Below are 25,087 nucleotides of genomic sequence, written 5' to 3' on the forward strand. Positions count from 1 at the left end.
CATCATATATAAATAAACATTTCAGAAAAGGGGCCATGTTAGGAAAAAGTGGGTTGAAGATTGTAAGACCTGGTTCCTGGGTGCCAAATAATTCACAAGTTGGAATAAGCTGGGTTTTTGTAACACTTCTCTATGACTGCCATTGATACTGAACTATGCCAAGGAACTAAGTCCTACCAAGGAAAAGCAGGAGGAAAACAGGTGTAAGAAAACATTTCCTGTCAGTGTGTCCAGAGATAGCATGAGTCAACAGCGGCTCCTCATGAAGCCATCGATTCGTAACACTGGAGTATCTAGAATGCATCTGGGTCGAATTATTAAAAAGAAAGTTCTTCTCAAGCTAGTTGTAATGGTAGCTAATTTAAAAAATTAATGTTCTGCGATTCTGATAAAAATCTATGTGGTGAACCAACAATAAAGGCGGCTGAAGATATTGGTATGAAATAGTTATTTTTCCTTATATACCTGGACGTTCATGTAAGAAATTATACTTTTGGAAGGTCTGTCATATTCTCAGTGTATAAGAGTGGAATCATTTTTAGAAGTTATTGTCAGAATTTTGCTTTAATAGTGCAATAAAGTGTGCATTCTCTCTCTCTCATTTTCATTCAACAGCCTCTACAAATTGAGCCTGGCTCAAAGGTCTTTCCCTCTTGGAATATGACTCCTCCCCTGTCCCTCTACATAGGCTATTCTATAACAAATTATTTGGCTGTCTTGATTTTTTCAGAGACCTCATGCTAGTAGTAGAGAGCCAGGAGAAAGTGAGATGTCCTATATAAAAGGCCTGCTAGAAAAAGAAATCAGCACTGAGTTCTAAGGATACTGAACAACTTTTTAAAAAACAAGCAAGCCATATTAAACACATTAGTTACAACCAAATTAGATAAAACAATGAAAATTATCCAAGAAGAAAAAGTACATCACCTGTCTAGGTTTAAAATTGCTTAAGGCTGCCATCCAAGGACCATCTATGATAACAAATACAGTAGTCTGTATTGACACAAAGTTTTAGTGATAGACGTAATTACATTCTTCTGCTGGTGGTGTTCTAGAATAAATGGAATATCTGCTGATCAAATCTGAATGCATCCCATAATATTAGCATGTAGGATCCCAGATCTGCAGGCACTATCTCTTTCTCAGATCTACACTTTGAATATTATGTTAGTTAAAATGAGAAGTATGTTAGAAAATGTCTTTTAGAAAAGAAATATTGGCTGAGTATGGTGGCTCATGCCTGTAATCCCAACACTCTGGGAGGCCAAGGTGAGAAGATCTCTTGAGCTCAAGAATTTGAGACCAGCTTGGGCAACATATCTATAAAAAATTTTAAAAATTAGCCAGTGTGGTGGTGCACACCTATAGGCACAGCTACTTCAGAGGCTGAATCAAGAGGATCACTTGAGCTTGGGAGTTTGAGGTTGCAGTGAACTATGAACATGGCACTGAACTCCAGTCTGGGCAACAGAGTGAGAACTTGTCTTCAAAAAAATAAAAAAGAAGAAAAAAATAGGAAACATTGTGTTCACATATGCTATGGTACTCTTTCTTATATAAACTATTTCTTTGCAGTATTCTAGAGGATTTAAGACAAATTTACCATTTAATAATTTCATATGGTATATTATTGCATTAGTATAGTATGTTATTATATAATTAGTATAAGTGACCAGTGCTGCAACAACCACATTCCAAAAAGTATTGTGATCCTCCAAAATTACAACGTCTAAATGACATTATTCTCCTTCATGAGACCATTATACCTTAATTTTTCAGCACCATGAAAATCTACAAACGCCCTCTAAACTATATTTAGAAAACGTGGGAAAAAAATAGATACAGTTTCAGAAGATACATATATTTTGAAAATTAGCCTTTTTGGAATAAATTATTCTTTATGACATATAAATAAACACATTTTTCAGACTGGCGGGGTAACATTTGCATCAGTCAAAATAATTAGATTACTAAAACCTGTAATCTTATTAGAAAAATGGTTTATTCAGAGAATCATTGGAATTATTAGCCTTCAAGCTGCTATAGATTGAATCTGATCAAAATAATTAAGATAATATTATTTCATTTTTCAGTATAATATCTCCTTAGTATTTGTGTTTCTTATTTAATATGTGATTATATTTACTTCTGTGAATAATATGGATGAAGATCATTACAGTGTCAAGATCACTGGGTTCAGAACACAGAAACCTCAAGTCTATTCTTTTTTCTTAAATACCTGTAAGACTTTAAAGAAGACAGAGTTTCTGGACTCTAATTTCTCTATCTGTAGAATAAATGGGTTAGACCAAATAACTCCCTTCTGCTTATAAATTTTCTAATTATATGACTGAGCTTACACCTGGAAAACAGTCTATCTCCTGTATAAATTAATGATAGAAATGAAAACCACCATGTTTCATGAAATTAACCACATAAATATTAACATCAACTGCTCAGAAGGACTTAAGTGCAAGTATCACAGGAATTCTGAAGCACAGAGAACTAAATATAAGAAATGTAACACTTCGTATTTTCAAAGAAGATTTTAATAATATATGTAAACACAGTAGCCTGTTCATAAGAAAAAAGAAAAGTGACGTCTTAGCATATTCAGGGTTCAACCAAAACTACTACTGGAATGTAAATCAAAGTAATATTCACCTAACTGTCATAATTGGCATGAATAATTTTAAGTAAAACACTTTTGATATTAAATGTGAACAATAAGCCAAAACAGAGAAAATTAATCAATTGATCATTTATTGAAACTGAAATAAAAATATATAATTATTGAAGCCTCTTATATACATAAACCAATCATTGCTTAAATGAGCTGACATACTAGCTCCATAGTTTTATGTCACTAAGGAACTCTTTTGAACACAATAAAGAAACCAGAATTGAGCACAAAGAATGATGAACTGGGAAGTTCATGGCTTTCTATCTACTAATTAGGAGTACAATCATTCAGTCAAACAGCCACTCAACAAACATTTAGCATACAGCTTCTGGATACCAGGTACTGGTGTAGGTGCTAGAGCAACAAGGAAATATTCCCTGCATTCAGTGAGCTCACAGGCAAGTAAACAAGTAAGTATAAAGACTGCATGACTGATTGGGAGTGGTGGCTCATGCTTGTAATCCCAGCACTTTGGGAGGCCAACGTGGGCAGATCACGAGGTCAAGAGATCGAGACCATCCTGGCCAACATAGTGAAACCCCGTCTCTACTAAAAATACAAAAATTAGCTGGGCACGGTGGTGCATGGCTTTAGTTACTTGGGAGGCTGAGGCAAGAGAATCAATTGAACCTGGAAGGTAAAGGTTGCAGTGAGCTGAGATCACACCACTGCACTCCAGCCTGGTGACAGAGTGAGACTCTGTCTCAAAAAAAAAAAAAAAAAAGACTCCATGATAAATGTGTATCTACAAAAGGGCACAAAGGAATGAGTAGCTAATCCCCAAAGCCATATGGAGCAGTCAGTATAAGCTTCAGGAAAAGAAACTGAAGTAAAAAACTAACCTGAATCTGAAAAAAATGAGTAGGTATTTTCCAAGCATGTTTCGGGGGAAAAGTTGCAGGATGCAGAAGTCCTCCCAAGTACAAAAAGAGAATGAACTCTGGACAACTGGCAATTTATGGCACACAGGAATCAGTAAATGTAGGGATGAGAGGCACACAGAAACGTGGGCAAAAACAGGAATTTTGACTTTATTCCATAAATCATGGAAAGCCACCAATGGGTTTTAAGTAATAAAATACTAAGACCGGGTTTGCATTTTAGAAAGATCAATTTGATTTCGGTGAGGAGGTCCAAAAATGAGAGCAGCAAGGCCAGATAGAAGGTCCTACTGCAACTAGCTATGGTTAGAGATGCAGACCAAAACTAAGGTGAAATCATTTAGAAGAAATAACGTGGATATAAGAGCCATTGGTTTGGCCTCTCCACATCATTTTTTTTAATTTTATTTTCATTTATTTATTTATTTATTTTTTTGAGACAGAGTCTCGCTCTGTCACCAAGGCTGGAGTGCAGTGGCGTGATCTTGGCTCACTGCAAGTTCTGCCTCCCGGGTTCACACTATTCTCCTGCCTCAGCCTCCCGAGTAGCTGGGACTACAGGCACGCGCCACCACGACCAGCTAATTTTTTCTATTTTTTAGTAGAGATGGGGTTTCACCGTGTTAGCCAGGATGGTCTCGATCTCCTGACCTCGTGATCCACCCACCTCGGCCTCCCAATGTGCTGGGATTACAGGCTTGAGCCACCATGCCCAGCTGGCCTCTCCACATCTTTACTGTTATACTGATAACATGGGGATGAAAATAAATATTATTTGTATTTAAACTATTATTGTTATGTGAAAATTAAACAAATAACATACTATGATAACATCTGAGGTTCAAGAAATATTAAGTCCTGAAAATAGGAAAGATGAAAGGAAGGAAACAGGGAGTGGGGAGGAAAGTAGGAGAAAGGAGAGAATATAGGAATGAGAGAGGAGGAAAATAATAAGAAAGAAGTAGAAAGCTAGGTACAGTTGCTCATGACTGTAATCCCAGCGCTTTGGGAGGCCGAGTCAGGCAGATCACAAGGTCAGGAGTTCAAGACCAGCCTGGCCAATATGGTGAAACCTTGTCTCCACTAAAAATACAAAAATTAGCTGGGTGTGGTGGCAGGCACCTATAGTCCCAGCTACTCGGGAGGCCGAGGCAGGAGAATCACTTGACCCTGGGAGGCAGAGGTTGCAGTGAGCTGAGATCACACCACTGCACTCCAGCCTGGGTGACAGAGAAAGATGCTGTCTCAAGAAAAAAAAAAAAAAAAAAAAAGAAAGAAGTAGAAAAAGATATAGTATTTCTTAATCAGCAGAAGCTACTCTTATTTTTCAATACTCTACCTTTCTAATGTGTCACTGACAAGGAAAGGTCTTGAATAATTGACTGAAGTCAGAATAGGTAAGGCACTCTACCTGTGGATACGTGAGAGGCCTTAAAAAGTTCATGGAAAATGTATATTATGAAAAAAACTATGCAAAGGTTTCAATATTGGCAGCAAAATAAACTCATACTAATTTATTATAGCATGTTTGAACAGGATCTAGTTTGAGACAGTAAGAAGGAGTAGACATTACTTTGAAAAGAGCCCCTAGCAGAGCAATGTAAATTCTGCTAAAATTGAAGCAAGAACAAACATTAGATTATGATGAAGCTTGAGTGAAAGAATGGTGAAATCACTGATGCTTTACAAGAAGCTTGAGGGGACAATGCACCAAAGAAATCAGTAGTTCACAAGCGGACAGCTTTTTTAAAGAAGAAATGAGATGATGTGGAAGATGAAGTCCACAGGGACAGATCATCCATATCAATTTTCAAGGAAAAAAATTAATCTTGTTTGTGCCCTAATTGAAGAGGACTGATAATCAACAGCACAAACAATAGCCAACATCGTAGACATCTTAATTGGTTCAGCTTACACAGTTCTCACTAAAAAATTAAAGTTGAACCAACTTTCCACTGCATGGGTGCCAAAAGTGTTGTGCTCAGATCAGCTGCAGACAAGAGGAGAGCTCTCAATGGAAATTTTAAAGAACTAGGGTCAAGATCCTGAAGGATTTCTTTGAAGAATTGTAACAGAAGATAAAACATGGCTTTCCCAGTATGATCCTGAGGGCAAAACACAATCAAAGCAATGGCTACCAAAGGTGGAAGTGGTCCAGTCAAAGCAAAAGGGGATCACTCAAGAGCAAAGGTCACGGCAACAGTTTTTTGGGGACATTCCAGGCATTTTGCTTGTTGACTTTGTGGAAGGTCAAAGAACAATAATATCTGCATATCATGAGAGTGTTTTGAATAAGTTAGCCAAAGTTTTAGGGCAAAATACCTGGGAAAGCTTTAGCAGACAGTCCTCTAACACCACAATGTTTCTGCTCATTCCTGTCATCGAGCAAAGGCAATTTTGTGAGAATCTCAATGGGAAATTGTCAGGCATCCACCTTACAGCTCTGATTTGGCTCCTTCTGACTTCTTTTTGTTTCCCAATCTCAACAAATGTGGAAAGGGCACCCATTTTTCTTAAGTTAATAATGTATAAGAGACTGCATTGACATTGTTAAGTTCCCAGGACCATCAGTTCTTTAGGGATGAAAACCGAAGATCACATTTTCAATGTTTATCTTTTAACTTCATTTTTCCACAAACTTTTTGAAGTTTCTCCATACAAATGTCTCCATACAAATGAGCACTTGCAAAATAAGCAGAGAGTCTCATTCAATGGACAGAAAGTTCTGTGCCATCTAAAAATTATCTTAAGCAAGTTCAATGTGTAGCAACAGACTGTATTGATAAATATCAGTTAGGTTGACTTCTGCAATGACCATGATGGAGTAACAAGAACTAGACTTTCTCTCCCTCCTGAAACAACCAAAAAAATGGCCAAAATGTATGCCACAAAAGTTTGCAAGACCCTGTAAAGTCAGTCTCAAACAAGGTGAGCCTATCAACTGCCCTAATTTATGCCTGGAGAAAGTTTTCCAGCCCACTACTCCAGGAGAAGAGCCCAAGAGGAGCCCATTGTTCTCCCTGAGCTGAGGGGACAGAGCTGAGAGTCCACAGAAACCATGTTGACATGAGCTCTCAGGACAAGGTTTCCGAGAAGAAGGGGCTGCACAGAAAGAGAACTCCAGAGCTCTGCAAAGGGTCCCCCTAAAGTACATAGCTAAGTAATTGTTAGGACAGGCCTAGAGAAAAGTACCTACGGTTGGGGAAACAACACACAGATAAGATGAAAAGTAACAGTACACATGCTCACCAAGGTCCAGTAATAGTGCTTATTTTATCAGCCAACCCAGAAACACCTCAAGATTCCCAGGGATACCCAGAAGGATCTTGCCTCACTAGTTGGGAGTGATTAGCTCTAAAATGAGAACTGGTCTGATCCCACCTAATGAATTTTTAAAGCAAGACCAAAAAGAGTCAAACTCTTTCCAACTAAACTTAAATACATACCAATACAAAGATCAAGAATATTTATATATACTTCCAGCACTCAATAAGATAAAAGTCACCGTATCTGACATCCAGACACAGTTTAGCAGAGACGCAACAGTAACAACAAAAGACAGAAGAACGTGGCTCATAATAAGGAGAAAAATCACTGAGTCAGAACTGATCCAGAGTAAATCAAGGTGCCAGAGTTATCAGTTAAGAACATTAAAATGCTTATTGAAACAGTATTCTATATGTTCTAAAATAGAGACATGCAAGATACACTAAAGGAGGCTGGGCGCAGTGGCTCACGCCTGTAATCTCAGCATTTTGCGAGGCCGAGGCAGGTGGATCACGAAGTCAGGAGTTCAGGACCAGCCTGACCAATATGGTGAAATCCCATCTCTACTAAAAATACAAAAATTAGCGGGACATAGTAGCATGCGGCTGTAGTCCCAGCTACATGGTAGGCTGATAGCACATTAGTCATTAAAGAAGAAAAGATAGACACCTCTCAAAATAAAATATAGAGAGAAAATAAATTTTTAAAAAACATGAACAGAGCAATAGTAGACAGTACATTTCAAGTAACTGAATTTACGTGTAATCTCAGTTCCCAAAGGAGAGGAGAGGGAAGATGTGAAAACATTTGGGACTTTGAGTCAGGCAAAGCTTTCTTTGATATGACCCCACAGCATGATTTATATAATAATATATTGATAAGAAAAACTCATCAAATTTAAAAAAAAGAATCTGCTCTTCAAAAGAATCTATTAAGAGACTGAAAAGACAAGCTGCAGGCTGGGAGAAAATATTTGCAACTCATATATCTGATAAAGGGCTTGCATCAAAAATATATTTTAAAAGCTCAAAATTTAATAATGAAAAACAAACAACCCCATTTAAAACTTGGGTGAAAGACTGGAACAGACATTTCAAAGTAGACATTTGTTTGGTAAATAAGCACATATGCTCAACATAATTAATGCTTAGGGCAATGCAAATTAAAACCAAAATGAGACGCCACTATCTATTTTTAAATAGCTAAGATTAGCATGACTGATAATAGACAAGCACTGGCTTGGATGTGGAGAAGCTGAAACTCTCATACACTGCTGATGGGAATACAAAAATGTGTAACCTTTGAAAAACAGTTCAAGAGTCCCTTAAAATGTTAAACATACTTCTGCCGTAAGACTCAGCCATTGCACTCCTGGGTATTTACCCAAGAGAGATAAAAGTAGGTGTTCATATAATGATATCAACACAAATGTTCATAGCACATGTATTCATAATAGCCCAAACTAGAAACAGTCTAAATATCAATCAATACATTAATGAATTAACTTGCTTTATCCGAATTAATTATGGATACATACTATAACATGAATGAATCTCAAAATAATTATACTAAGTGAAACAAGGCAGACTCTAGAGGTAAAACATGCAGAGAAAAAAACATAAAATGTCAGACAAAAAAGTGCATAGTGTAAAATTGTATTTATATACATTTTTTGACTGTATAAATTACTGCCCAGTGACAGAAAGCAGTTTGGTGGTTTTTAAGGGCCAGGAATGAGGGGCCAGAGAAATGTATTATAAAGAGGCATCAGGAAACTGGAGGTGAAGTATATTTCCATCACCTCGATTGTGTGCTGATGGTTTCTAAACTTTCAATATTTTTAGTTTATTATATGTTATACAAAATAAAGCTTGTAATAAAAATCAAAAGATTGAGCCATCCTTATTTTCTCTATAAAAGAGCAGAATTCTCCTTTTAGAGATTTGGAAAGATTATTAAAAGATAAGTTACAAAATACAGTACCTGACACGTATAAAATATTAAATAAATATTAGCCATGCTTAATTATTTTGTTTTAAGTCTATATGAGTCAAGTTTTAGTAGAAATATGGGCTAGAAAAAAAAAAAAGAAAGCGGGACTCTGTGATCCGACTTGGGCTTATAGAACAGACTGTACTAGTTTGTTCTCATGCTGCTAATAAAGTCCTACCCAAGACCGGGTAATTTATAAAGGAAAGAGGTTTAATGAACTCACAATTCCACATGGCTGGGGAGGCCTCACAGTCACGGCAGAAGGCAAAAAAGAAGCAAAGGCACATCTTAAATGGTAGCAGAGAAGAAAGCTTGTGTAGGAAAACTCCCATTTTAAAAGCATCAGATCTCGTGAGACTTATTCGCTACCAGGAGAACAGTAGGGGGAACCCGCCCCTATGATTCAATTATCTCCACCTGACTCCATCCTTGACATGCGGGGATAATTACAATCAAGGTGAGATTCGGCCGGAGACACAGCCGAATCATATCAATGACTAATGAGAGTTATGTCCAGAACCTAATGAAAACCTGTCTGAGGCCACATTCCCTGTAAAGCAGATTTGAGATAGAGATTTGTGTAGAGAACATTTAACTGGGTAAAATCCTAGGAACCAACAACTGTGGCAAAAAAGCTGAATTGGATAAAGGGAGTTGAGATGTGAGGCAGTCACAACAAATACCTCAGCTAATCTCAAGGGGGAGCTGAGAAGCTGGGGTGACCCTTCAGAGTTGCCCTAAATTGAGGCAGGAGTATGGAGTTTTAATACCTTTCACTGGCCATTCTTCAGATACGAGTTGTCCCCAAGGATGGACATCAGCTTGACAAGTTATTAATTAGATCTCCTGAGAATAAATTCTAGAGAGAATCAGCTGAGAGGCATGAATTGCCAACACTCCCAATAGCTGGGCAAACTTCAGTTTTGAGGGAGGATTTGGGTCACACACAAAAGTCTCCACAACCAATTATTCATGGGAAATTCTATGTAGGCAGAGCTATTTCATGGCCAGTTAATCAAAACTACATAATCTATTTGGTTAAGCAAAAGAAATTAAAAAGATAAAATAAAATCTATATATTAACACTCAAAAGTTTTTAATGCATTTGCCTTGCATTTCTTGTGTTTTGCCTTCCATTTCAAATGTTTTGCCTTGCATTTGTTTATTTGCTTTTAAGAACCTTTAGAGAACAATAATTACCAATATAATATGGAGTAGCACAGCATAGACGAGGGAAGCTAACTCTCTCCCTTTTCCCAGAACCTGGAACAGCTAAAGATCCTAAGCATTGTCAGCTTTGGTATCTGACATAGTTTGGATGTTTGTCCCCTTCAAATCTCACGTTAAAATGTGATCCCCAATGTTGGAGATAGATGCCTCCTGAATGGCTTGGTGCTGTCCTCTTGGTAATGAATGAGTTCTTACCCTGTGAGTTCATGCGATATCTGGTTGTTTAAAAGAGACTGACACCTCCTCCCTGTCTCTCTTGCTTCCTCTCTCACCATGTGATATGCTGGTTTCCCTTCACCTTCCATCATGATTGGAAGGTTCCTGAGGCCCTCGCTGGAAGCAGGTGCCAGTACTATGCTTCATGTACAGCCTTCAGAACAAGGAGCCAAATAAACCTCATTTCTTTATAAATTACCCAGCCTCAGGTATTTCTTTATAACAATGCAAATGGGCTAACAGAGTATCATTCATGGACAGTGAGTGTATTAGTCAATTTTCATGCTGCTGATAAAGACATACCCAAGACTGGGTAATTTATAAAGAAAAAGAGGTTTAATGAATTCACATATCTGCACCGCTACCTGTATAAATATGGAAATATCTTCACCGCTACCTGTACAAACATGGAAATATCTACACTGCTACCTGTATAAACATGGAAATATCTACACCACTATCTGTATAAACATGGAAATAACTACACCGCTATCTCTATAAATATAGAAATATCTACACCGCTGTCTCTATAAACATGGAAATATCTACCACGCTATCTGTAGAAACATGGAAATATCTACACCGCTATCTCTATAAACATGGAAATATCTACAGCACTATCTGTATAAACATGGAAACATCCACACCGCTATCTGTATAGACATGAAAATATCTACACCGCTATCTGTATAAACATGGAAATATCTACACCGCTATCGGTATAAACATCCGTACTTGCTCTTAATTTATACCCAAGGCTGGGATGTTTCATATGAGAAAAAGACCAAATACAGAATTAGTCTATATTTGGTCTGGCAATTGATCTCTGCAATAATCAAACCTCAAAGACAATCAAAGCTGAAATCTAAGCTACATATTAAATAGCTTGGTTTTTAGGTTGCACGTTGCTGTGTATGCTGGCTTCATAGAAAATGCAAGTAGCAATGGCCATTTTTTAATAGTCATTAGCCTTGAAGCTCTCCTAGTTTTGAATCACATAGAAATAGAAATCAAATCTCACTAGATTTCTTTTTTTTTGAAACAGAGTCTGGCTTCTTTGCCCAGGCTGAAGAGCAGGGCATGATCTTGGCTCACACCTCTGCCTCTCGGACTCAAGTCATCCTCCCACCTCAGCCTTGGAGTAGCTGGGACCACAGGCATGTGCCACCATATCCAGCTAATATTTTTATTTTTGTACAAATGGGGTTTGTCATCTTTCCGAGGCAGGCCTCAAACTCCAAGACTCAAGCAATCCACCTGCCTTGAATTCCCAAAGTACTGGGTTTACAGGTGACAGCCACTACGCCCAGCAACTAAACTTCTAAAAATCAATTTTACATAAAATTATCTAAGCGTGCAAGGAAAGATAAGAAGCCTAAGGAACCAGTGAGTTGAAGAATAAATGCAGTTTAAATCATACATGTAAACAACATTATGTGATGTGGTAGGAATCATCTAGCATGCTTTAAAGCATGAGTAAAAAGTCTTTTCTTAGAAAACTGGATCTTAGTTTAGGATATCTTTAGATAAGAGTATGAAAAGTCATATCATATTGATAAGTAAAGTGCTTCCTTTGGCTAATTTTAAGGATAGGACATTTACTTTCATATAATTCATAGGAATCTTAGACTGAAAAATAAAATTTCCCTTCTCAAATCCTTACTTTCATACATTTTTTGCATTTCTTTCACTTTTGTGTTAATGGCCTATGTCTCAACATATTCTATTAAGCCTTCTGGAAACACATACTTTGTTTCCAGCCTCTTCAGAGAACCATCACTCCACTTCCTAGGCTTCTGAAGAAGCAGACCCAAGCTTATAGTTATTACATATTTCTAAATCTAGGTGACCAAGAAAAATTGATACTTTTCCCATCATACCTTTAAGTTAATAATCAGGTGTATGCTGAGAGGTAAAGACCCAAGAGTCTTTGTTGTCTAATTGTGCAGCTGTATAAACAAATCTTAATGCTTGAAAATATTCAAAGGTTATTCTCACGTTGATTGTTGGTAACTATGTGTAACAACATGAAAAGAAAAAAAAATCAAAGAATTACGTCTGAGGATAATACACAATCTCTAAGGGTAAGAAGAGCAACAAAAATTCTGCTTCAATTACCACTGAAATAATATATTTATCCTGTAAAATCTATGGTGGCTGGTTGTAAAAATTAGGCATTAGCAAACTGATAAAGACTTTTTAATGAAAACATTATGAAACATAGTTTTTAAAAAGTTAAATACACCCACACCAGTTTTTCACATTCTTTGGCCTGCTTTAATGCTGCCATTAAATAATTGATTTAGTTGTGACATAGATCCTATGTTCCATTGAGTCTACCATTCATAAAGATGCAATGTAACGTAACAAAAATATAAATTGTGTGTGTGGGGGAGGAGAAGTCAAGAGTATTTTTATGTGACAGAAGTTAAGTTGTTATCAGTGTAAAATAGTCTGTTACAAATACAGGACTCTGTATGTTAGTTTCACTAACCAGAAAGAAATAAATTACAGCAGATACACACACACACACCAAAAAAGGGAAAAGAAACAAAGCTTAGCACCACAGAAAACCACCAAACTAGAGAGATAAACAATAAGAAAGGAAGAAGTGAACAAGTAATCTAAAAAACAAGTAATGAAATGGTAGAAGGAAGTCCTAATTTATCAATAATAAACTTCAATAGAAGTGGATTAAACTCTAGTTAAAAGATATAAAGTGGATGAACGGATTCAGATAGCAAAACCCACCTATATGCTGCCTACATGATACTTACCTCACTATTAAAGATAAATAGACTGAAAGTGAAGAGATGGAAAAATATATTTTATGCAAACAAATGAAAAGCAAGCAGGAGTAGCCACAGTCATGTCATATTTTAAAAGGCTTTAAATAAAAAAACTATATAAAAAAAGAATGTCGCTGTATAATGAAATGATAAAAGGCCCAATTCAATAAGAGGACATAACATATATATTACTTAGGTGTAACTATATATGTACCCAACACCAGAACAACCAGATATATAAAGCAAATATTAGATTTAAAGGTAGAGATTGACGGCAATACAATATTAGTAGGAAATTTCAACACTCCACTTTAAAAATGGACAGATTATATGAAGAGAAAATCAACCAAAAAATGACAGACTCAAACTATACCATAGACCAAATGGACCTAGCAGGTAAAGAAGATCTCACCTGATATGGTTTGGCTGTATATCCCCACCGAAATCTCATCTTGATTATAGCTCCCATAATTCATACATGTTGTGGGAGGGAACCAGTGGGAGATAATTGAATCATGGGGGCGGTTTCCCCCATACTGTTCTTGTGGTAGTGAATACGTCTAACAAGATCTGATGGTTTTATAAGGGGGAACCCTTTCACTTGGTTCTCAATTCTATTTTGTTTGCTACCATGTAAGATGTGCCTTTCGCCTTCCATCATGATTGGGAGACCTCCCCAGCCACGTGGAACTATGAGTCCACTAAACCTCTTTTTCTCTGTAAATTACCCAGTCTCGGGTATGTCTTTATCAGCAGTATGAAAACAGACTAATACATCATCCAACAGCTGCAGAATACAAATTATTCTCAACTGTACACCAAACATTCTCTAGGACCAATCATACATTATGACACATAATAAGTCTTAACAAACTTAAGAAGACAGATATCATATGAAGTATCTTTTCTGATTACAGTGATATAAAGCCAGAAATCAACAACAGGAAAGCCCTTGGAAATTTTATAAAAACATGGAAATTAAATAGCATGCACCCAAGAAATCAATAGGTCTCATTAAGACATTAATAGGAAAATTTCAAAAGTCGCTGAGACAAGTAAGAATGAAAATCCAACATACCCAAACCTATGGAACGTAGCAAAAGCAGTTCTAAGAGGGAAATTTATAGCAATAAAAGCCTACACCAAAAATGAAGAAAGATTTTCAAATCACAAAGCAAAATTATACACTTCAAGTAACTAGAACATCAAAAACAAACTAAACCCAAAATTGGTAGAAGGAAGGAAATAATAAAGCTCACAGCAGATATAAAGGAAACAGACACTAAAAAATATTTCAAAAGATAAATAAGACAAAGTGTAAAGGTAAAACTGACAAACCTTTAGCTAAACTAAGACAAAAGGAGAGAAAATTCAAATAAATAAAAGATGAAAAAGGAGACATTACAACTGATACACCACAGAAATATAAGGGATTGTAAGACATTACTCATAACTATATGCCAACAAAGTTGATAATGTAGAATAAAATGAATAAATTTCTGCACACATACAACTACCCAGATTAAATTGTGAGGAAATATAACATCTGAACACATCAATAATGAGTTTGAAAATTGAATCAATAATAAAACATCTTCCATCAAAACAACAACAACAACAACCAACACCCAGGACCTGATGTCTTCACTGCTGAATTCTACCAAACAGTTAAAGAATAACTACCAATTCTCCACAAACTTTTCCACAAAAGGAATGAGGAAGGAATACTTCCATACTCATCTTATGAGGCTCGCAATATCCTGATTCTAAAACCAGACAAAGACATGCACAAAATGAAAATAACAGGCCAATATTCCTGAAGAACATAGATACAAAAATTCTCAACAAGATACAAGTGAACTGACTTCGACAGCACACTAAAAAGAGTATTCACTATAATCAAGTGGGATTCATCCCAGGGATGAAAGGATGGCTTAACATGCACAAATCAGTAAATATGATACACCACCACAATAGAAAGAAAAACAAAAACCATGTGATCATTTCAACAGATGCAAAAAGAACACTTGACAAAAGTCAACATTCCTTTATGATAAAAACTGTCAAGAAAGTAGGTATAGGAGTGTACCTCAACGCAGTAAAGGCCATATGTGACAAACCCACAGCTAACATCTTATTTATGGTGAATAGTTAAATGCTTTTCCTCTATGATATGGAGGAAGACAAGGATGTCAACTTCTACCACTTCTATTTAGCATAGTACTGGAGGTCAGAGCCAGAGCAATTAGACAAAAGAAATAAATAAGAGGGATCCAAACTGGAAAGAAGGAAGTCAGATTGTTTCTGTTTGTAGAAAATGTGATCTCACATACATATGTATACATCTATATATATGATCATATAGATATATATGATCTCTCTCTCTTTAGGGTTCTTTCTCTATATACTTATATAGAGTGAGAACCCTAAAGACTTGACCAAAAACTACTAGAAATCATAAATAAATTCAGTAAAGTTGTAGTATACAAAATCAACACAGAAAATTCAGTGGTGTTTCTATACACTAATAGTGAACTATCTGAAAAAGTCATCAAGAAAGGAATTCCATTTACAATAGCTACCAAGAAATCTGCAGATAAATTTAATCAAGGTCGTGAAAGATCTCTTCAATGAAAACTATAACACACTGATGGAAAAATTTACAATACACAAAAAATGGACACTATATACTCATGGAATGGAAGAATTGATACTATTGAAATGACCATACTAACAAAATGTCCTACAGATTCAATGCAATCCCTATCAAAATAACAATGAAATTCTTCACAGAAATAGAAAAAAATACCCTAAAATTTGTATGAAACCAGAAAAGACCCCAAATAACCAAAGCAATCCTGTGCAAAAATAACAAAGCTGGAGGCACCACACTACCTGACTTCAAAATATACTACAAAGCCATAGTAAGCAAAACAGCATGGCACTGCCATAAAGCAAACACATAGACCAATGGAAGAGAATATACAGCTCAGAAATAAATTCTCATACCTAAAGTCAACTGATTTTCAAAAAAGGAGTCAAGAGCACACACAGGGGTAAAGACAGTGTCTTCATTAAATGGTACTGAGAAGATTGGATATCTATATGTGGGATAATGAAATCAGACCCCTATCTTTTACCTTATACAAAATCAACTCAAATGCGATTAAAGACCTAAAGGTAAGATTGAAAACTATGAAAAACTACTAGAAGATAACATGTGGGAAATTCTCTATAACTTTGGGTTGTACAAGGATTTTTTAAATGAGACGTCAAAAGCACAGGCAACAAAAGCAAAAATAGATAAATGGGGTTTCATCAAACTAAAATGCTTTTGCACAGCAAAGGAAACTTAACAGAGTGAAAAAACAACTTACAGAATGGGATACAATATTTGCAAACTATACATCTGCTAAGGAGTTAATGCCCAGATTATATAAGAAACTTAAACAACTCAACAGCAAAAACATAAGAAACTTATTTAAAAATGGGCAAAACTGGGAGGCTGAGGAAGGTGGATTGCCTGAGGTCAGGAGTTTGAGACCAGCCTGACCAATATGGTGAAATCATTTCTCTACTAAAAATACAAAAATTTAGCCAAACATGATGGCGTGTGCCTGTAACCCCGGCTACTCAGCAGGCTGAGGCAGGGGAATTGCTTGAAAGAGGGAGATGGAGGTTGCCGTGAGCCCCGATTGCACCACTGTACTCCAGCTTGGGCAACAGAGCAAGACTCCTTCTCAAAAAAAAAAAAAAAAAGGACAAAATAAACTAAAAGACATGCCACAAGAGAAAATATAGAAATGGTCAAGACGAATATATAATAAAATCATGTTCAACATCACTAACCATCAGGGAAATGCAAATCAAAACCACAATGAGATACCAGTTCACCCATTAGAATGGCTATTACCAAAAAGGTAAAAGATAACAAGAGTTGGCAAGGAAGTGGAGAAAAGGGAACACTTACACACTGTTGATGGAGTTGTAAACTAGTACAACCATTAAGCAAAACTTTATGGAAGTTCGCTAAAAAATAAAAAAAAAACAAAAAAACGATTATTCGATCACATAACCCAGCAATCCCACTACTGGGTATATATCCATAGGAAATGAAATCATTGTGTTTGAAAAATATCTGCACTCTTATGTTTACTGTAGCACTATTTCTAATAATCAGATATGGAATCAACCTATGTGTCTAAAAACAAAGAAGTGAATTATATATATATAATATATATTATGTATATTATACATAATATATATTATGTATATTATATATAATATATATCATGTATATTATGTATAATATATATCATGTATAATATATATAATATATATCATATACAATATATATAATATACGTTATGTATATTATATATAATATACGTTATCTATATTATATATTACATATAATATATATTATTATTATATATATAATTATATATAATTATAATTTAATTATATATAACTTTATGTGTAATTATAATTATACATAAAATTAATTATAATTATATATAATTTTATGTGTAATTATAATTATACATATTATTATATATAATATATATATATGGACACACACACAATGAAATACTATTCAGCAATAAAAAAAGAATGAAATTCTGCCAGTTGCAACAACATGGATGACCCTGTAGGATACAATGTTAGGTGAAATAAGCCAGACACAGAAAGCAAATACCGCATGATCTCTCTCATATGTGGAATCTTAAAAAAAAATGTTAATAGAGAAGTAGAGTAGAATAGTGGTTACCAAACAGCGAGGAAGAAGTGAGGAGGGCAAAATGGAGATAGATTGGTTAACAGTTATGAAATCACAATTATATAGGAAGAATAAGTTGAAGTGTTCTTTGCAAAGCAGGGTGACTATAGTTAAAAGTAAAGTATTGTATATTACAAAGTATCTAGAAGAAAGGATTTTGAAATTTCTTATGAAAAAGAAATGATAAATGCATGAGGTAATTAATACACTAAGTATCCTTATTGGATCATTAGACAACATACATATTCATTGAAACATCAAATTGTATCCTATAAATCTATATGATTACAATGTGAAAATTTTTTAAAAATAAATTAATGAATTAAATAACAATTTTAAAATGTTCTCAATCACCAATGCAAAGTTTAGGAGCTTTGTTCTTGACTCAGCCTTAAGACTGAAAACTAATGTGTTAGAAATATTTGTAGATCCTCTCAATTTTGAAAGAATCCTAGCTAAACTACTGAAATATAAAATATATTTTATGTAATATGCTCTTAGGTATATTCTTAGGTGAACTCTGCTTTTAGATGAAGCTTATAAAAATGAAAAACGTATCTGAAATAAAATTTTAAAGTATTTGGAAAATTACACCTTAATCTATTAAAGACAAATTTTCTATACAGTAACCTTTTTATGTGCTTTTGAAATGGGATATACAATTATTTTCCCTGATGTGAAACAAAATATAGAAAGTTGGCATTTTATCTAAGAAGTTAACTTAGGAAGAAAGAGTGAGAGGCAGAGGAATGAGGGAAGAAAGGAAGGCTGATGATGGGATACCTTATCAAGTTGCCTAATGCTGTATTGGAACCTAATAGGCCTTCTAAGGAGTTTTATTACATAATGCAAGACTCCTCAATCTGGGAGGAGGAAAGGGCTTTATTTTTGAGTGGTCACAGGTTGCCCCATGGGCATAAACTCTACCAAGCTTCTAGGTTACACCTACATGAGCATCCCACCTGCTTAAGTGAGAGCAGCCACAAACTGTGGGCCATTCCAGGTAAGTGTCATATCACACCTGCACCAAGTAGTCAAAGCCTGGGTCAAAGCCTGTGCAGAACTGATTGCTACAGCAGAGGCTAAAATAAGAAATGGGGCTAAGAGAATGAAAAGCAGTGCCCATATGTATCCAAAAACAGGTTGAAGATATCTTTAGGAAGGAACAGATAATTTTTTTATTCATACAATAACAGATGCATATGAACTCCTCGAGTAGTCACCCATTTCTGTCAGCCCTTGGGCTTCATAACTAAATCACTCTTCCTTTGTAATCCAGTCCCACATTTTCAGCTATCTCTCTATGTTTATTATCTTAAATATTTCTTTGCTCTATACTCTTCCCCTAGTCTTCAACCAATTTCTTTCTTTATTGTCCCAACCCACAGACTGTTATTTCCACTTCGATGTCCCATAGAAGCTTCAAGGGTTTGAAATACCTAAAAAACAACTCATCTTTCTCCCTAAAACTGCCTCTCCTTCTCCCACTTCAAAATTTCAACTAATGGCTCCCCCTGTTATCCCTACCAGAATCCTGAATGATCCCTGTTTCTCCTCATTCACTCCATACATGTAAATCTCATTAACGTTACTTTCTAGATATTTCATGAATCCTTTCCATTCATTCTGTACTAGAAAGTGTTCCCAGTTTAGACCCTGGTGGTTGGTGGCCTCTTACCTAGGCGCTCTCTCTCTCTCTCTCTCTCTGTGGGTGTGGGTGTGGGTGTGTGTGTCCTGAGAATTTATTTACTTCTGGTTTTTGTTTGTTTTTTAGTATCCAGAATCTACAGGGAACTTAAATCAATTAGAAAAAAAATAACCCAATTAAAAAATGGGCAAAGGACATGAACAAACTCATCTCAAAAGAGCACATACAAATGGCCAACAAATACAAAAAAAAAATGATTAGAATCACTAATCATCAGAAAATTGCAAATCAAAACACAATGAGATACCATTTCATACCGGTTGGAATGGCTATTATTAAAAAGTCAAAATACAACAGATGCCAGCAGGGCTGTAGAAAAGAGGAAGTGTCTGTATATTTTTAGCTGTAGCCCTACTTCAAACGTGTCCCCCTTACAGCCAAAAGAGCGGCCTATCTAAAGGACTGTTCTGATCAGCTCACTTACCTGACTGAAACCTTCAGTGACTCCCATGGCCTGCAGGTCAATGCACTAATTCATGACTATAACATCTGAGATATCCTTGATCTGGCTACTGGTCTAGCCCTCTCTGACTCACGCTTTATAAACCATGCATTCTGGAACTTTTTAGTTGTTTCCCACATCAGCATGCTACTTCCCATCCATGTAGATTTGCAGAGACCTCCTCATCTTTTTAATTCCCAGTTCCCACTCTCAACATGGGCCATCTCCTACCCACACTTCAAAACCTAAGCAAAACAACACCTTCCGTGACACCTCCATGCTGAGTCAGATGCCATCCCCTTTGTATTGTAGTTCTTTGCTTGTGTGCCTTTGTCTCACTTTGTTCTCTTTAAAATAAACTCCATGAGGACAATGATCACCTGCTATTTGTGTTAATATCTGCACCAAGTGGCATAGTGTCTGGAGTATAGTAGGATCTATTTTCAAGGAACAAAAGATTATATATATACCAATAGACATGAATTAGCGCTTTTTTTTTAAAGATAAGCTCCCTTTGAACTAAGTCAATGTTTACAAGAAGAGTTATACTAAAAGGTTCACTTTTGCTGCTTACGTTTCATTTATTTCAGGCAATTAATTCATTGTTATTGGTAAATCGATACTTTTTATTGATACTGAAAAGAGAGAAATAAACTAATGACTATCTCTGTTAGAGTAGATTTGTTCATATCTATCAGTAAAATGTTAATTATCTGAAAGTCAATAATAAAACATAAACTGTGATCTTAAATATTTTTTAGGGGCTCAAAAATAATTAGAATTCATGTCAGCATATAAAAAAAGATCAGAGTATTTTTAAGATATGATAAAATTTTATTTTAGTTTCTTAATAGGGATTTTTGTGACCTTACAGAGTTCAACTAATTACAATTTTAAAAATAGGATTGATAGAGTTTTAGAATTAGAAACAATTTATAGATTATTTTATTTTTCTTTTGAGGAATCAGGTCATCAGAAGATCAAGGAACACCTATAATGTCACTAGATCCTAATTTAATTTAAATTTTAGAATCCAGGTATTCTAACTCTTGTCTTGATACTATTTCTACTTTATTATGTTGCTTCCCAGGGCTTTAAAAAATAAAAGCTGGGAAATTACATTTGCTTTGCACATACAGCACCAATTATCAAATTCAGCATAAAAGCATAACATGTATACATCAAAAAGAAAACATAAAAACTTCATATTAAAAGCATCTCAAAACAATTGAATATAATAGGGAAACCTTATACAAATGCAACACTCCCCCATTAATAAAAAGAAACCAATTGGAGAAAAAAGAAATTCAATATAAACATGTTGGAATATAACCTAATTCATTTTAATCCAATGCTTCAAATTGAAAAAAATTAGCACTAGTGTTATTTTCCTTTATCATTACAATCTTGCTTTTCATTACATTATGCTATGTTTTGTATTAAACATAAAATCAATTTTTCACCTTAACACATGCTAGAAATACAGAGTCACCATGCTGGAAATCAGTAGAAAGTGTCTTTGTTTCTACTTTTTTTTTTCTTTGAAAAAACTTTGGGAAAAAAAATCATTTACAATGTTTAATTTTAATAACTTAAAGAATGTAATTGATTTTTGTTTGTTTTTGACATGGAGTTTCACTCTTGTCACTCAGGCTGGAGTACAATGGCATGATCTCGGCTCACTGTAACCTCCACCTCCCAGGTTCAAATGATTCTCCTGTCTCAGCCTCCCGAGTAGCTGGGATGACAGGCACTCGCCACCACACCTGGCTAATTTTTGTATTTTTAGTAGAGATGGGGTTTCATCATGTTGGCCAGGCTGGTCTCAAACTCCTGACCTCAGGCGATCCACCCACCTCGGCCTCCCAAAGAGCTGGGACTACAGGCGTGAGCCACCGCGCCCAGCCAATTGAATAGTTTTTAACTCAGAGGATAAATGCTTGAGGGGATGGAAAGCCCATTCCTCATGATGTGATTATTTCACACTGCATGCCTGTATTAAAACATCTCATGTACCCCACAAATATATAAACCTCCTTTGTACCCACAAACATTTTATAAAATAATGAAAATATTTTAAAACTAAAAAAATTGTTTTTTAATTAAGCAACCTTATTTAAATAAAATCATTCTTCCTCATCCTCAGTCCTGGGATCTACCAGAAAGAATTAGCAACATCTTAAAGATGACAAAGTGTTAAAGATAAGCTGCTATTAAGTAAAAGTGTGAAGTGTGGAGGGGACAAGCTGGATGCCTGAACCATTTTGTTCTATCTTTAGGACAGTGAAAGAGCAAGATGCAGGGTTGGGGTGGGGGACACTTATTCTGTTGAGCATTGTCACCACTATATTCACTGAAATTCATCTGCATGCTTGTATGTATACTGTTGATTCACCTGATACACTGAAAATTATATGAAATTGTTCTCTATTGTTTAGATAATTATAATCTAAGTGCTAATATGAAGCTTAGAATTTATATGAAATAATTATGCCCACAACAAGACATTTCAGCTAATTCCTAGATAATAATCTCACTTCACCCTGCACAAAACAGGCACATGATCATGTCACTCTGAACTGGTTTGAGTCCAAGGAGACTTTTGTTTTTAAAATAATTTAGGTTAGTAGTTAAAATATGAACTTTGGGCCAGGAGTGGTGGCTCATGCCTATAATCCCAGCACTTCGGGAGGCTGAGGCGGGCGGATGACTTGAAGTCAGGAGTTGGAGACTGGCCTGGCCAACATGCTGAAACCCCATCTCTACAAAAAAAAAAAATACAAAAATTAGCTGGGTGTGGTGGCAGGCACCTATAATCCCAGCTACTTGGGAGACTGAGGCAGGAGAATTGCTTGAGCCTGGGAAGTGGAGGTTGCAGTGAGCAGAGATCTTACCACTACACTCCAAAACAAACAACAAACAAAAAAATTCTAGAGTCACACTGAAAATCTTAACAACCTGCTTCTACTTCTCATTTTTTTTTATTTTGACCTGATTTTAGACTGATGGTAAAATGCACAAATAACACAAAGTGCCCCCTATGTCCCTCACCCTGCTTCCCCTACTACTAACATTTTCAGAGCCATCCTTATTTTCTCTATAAAAAAGCAGAATTCTCCTTTTAGAGATTTGGAAAGATTATTAAAAGATAAGTTACAAAATACAGTACCTGACACGTATAAAATATTAAATAAATATTAGCCATGCTTAATTATTTTGTTTTGAGTCTTTATGAGTCAAGTTTTAGTAGAAATATGGGCTAGAAAAAAAAAAGAAACAGAAAGCGGGACTCTGTGATCTGACTTGGGCTTATAGAACAGACTGTACTAGTTTGTTCTCATGCTGCTAATAAAGTCCTACCCAAGACCGGGTAATTTATAAAGGAAAGAGGTTTAATGAACTCACAATTCCACATGGCTGGGGAGGCCTCACAGTCACGGCAGAAGGCAAAAAAGAAGCAAAGGCACATCTTAAATGGTAGCAGAGAAGAAAGCTTGTGTAGGGAAACTCCCATTTGAAAACCATCAGATCTCGTGAGACTTATTCGCTACCAGGAGAACAGTAGGGGGAACCCGCCCCTATGATTCAATTATCTCCACCTGACTCCATCCTTGACATGCGGGGATAATTACAATCAAGGTGAGATTCGGGCAGAGACACAGCCGAATCATATCAATGACTAATGAGAGTTATGTCCAGAACCTAATGAAAACCTGTCTGAGGCCACATTCCCTGTAAAGCAGATTTGAGATAGAGATTTGTGTAGAGAACATTTAACTGGGTAAAATCCTAGGAACCAACAACTGTGGCGAAAAAGCTGAATTGGATAAAGGGTTTTGAGATGTGAGGCAGTCACAACAAATACCTCAGCTAAACTCAAGGGGGAGCTGAGAAGCTGGGGTGACCCTTCAGAGTTGCCCTAAATTGAGGCAGGAGTATGGAGTTTTAATACCTTTCACTGGCCATTCTTCAGATACGAGTTGTCCCCAAGGATGGACATCAGCTTGACAAGTTATTAATTAGATCTCCTGAGAATAAATTCTAGAGAGAATCAGCTGAGAGGCATGATTTGCCAACACTCCCAATAGCTGGGCAAACTTCAGATTTGAGGGAGGATTTGGGTCACACACAAAAGTCTCCACAAATAATTATTCATGGGAAATTCTATGTAGGCAGAGCTATTTCATGGCCAGTTAATCAAAACTACATAATCTATTTGGTTAAGCAAAAGAAATTAAAAAGATAAAATAAAAACTATACATTAACACTCAAAAGTTTTTAATGCATTTGCCTTGCATTTCGTATGTTTTGCCTTGCATATCATATGTTTTGCCTTGCATTTGTTTATTTGCTTTTAAGAACCTTTAGAGAACAATAATTACTAATATAATATGCAGTAGCACAGCATAAACGAGGGAAGCTAACTCTCTCCCTTTTCCCAGAACCTGGAACAGCTAAAGATCCTAAGCATTTTCAGCTTTGGTATCTGACATAGTTTGGATGTTTGTCCCCTTCAAATCTCACGTTAAAATGTGATCCCCAATGTTGGAGACAGATGCCTCCTGAATGGCTTGGTGCTGTCCTCTTGGTAATGAATGAGTTCTTACCTTGTGAGTTCATGCAATATCTGGTTGTTTAAAAGAGACTGACACCTCCTCCCTGTCTCTCTTGCTTCCTCTCTCACCATGTGATATGCTGGTTTCCCTTCACCTTCCACCATGCTTGGAAGGTTCCTGAGGCCCTCCCTGGAAGCAGGTGCCAGAACTATGCTACACGTACAGCCTTCAGAACAAGGAGCCAAATAAACCTCATTTCTTTATACACCACCCAGCCTCAGGTATTTCTTTATAACAATGCAAATGGGCTAACAGAGAATCATTCATGGACAGTGAGTGTATAGGTCAATTTTCATGCTGCTGATAAAGACATACCCAAGACTGGGTAATTTATAAAGAAGAAGAGGTTTAATGAATTCACATATCTGCACCGCTACCTGTATAAATATGGAAATGTCTTCACCGCTACCTGTACAAACATGGAAATATCTACACCGCCATCTCTATAAAATTGGAAATATCTACACCACCATCTGTATAAAC

The sequence above is a fragment of the Gorilla gorilla genome, chromosome 19 (genome assembly GCF_029281585.2).
Source record: "Gorilla gorilla gorilla isolate KB3781 chromosome 19, NHGRI_mGorGor1-v2.1_pri, whole genome shotgun sequence".
NCBI lineage: Eukaryota > Metazoa > Chordata > Mammalia > Primates > Hominidae > Gorilla > Gorilla gorilla.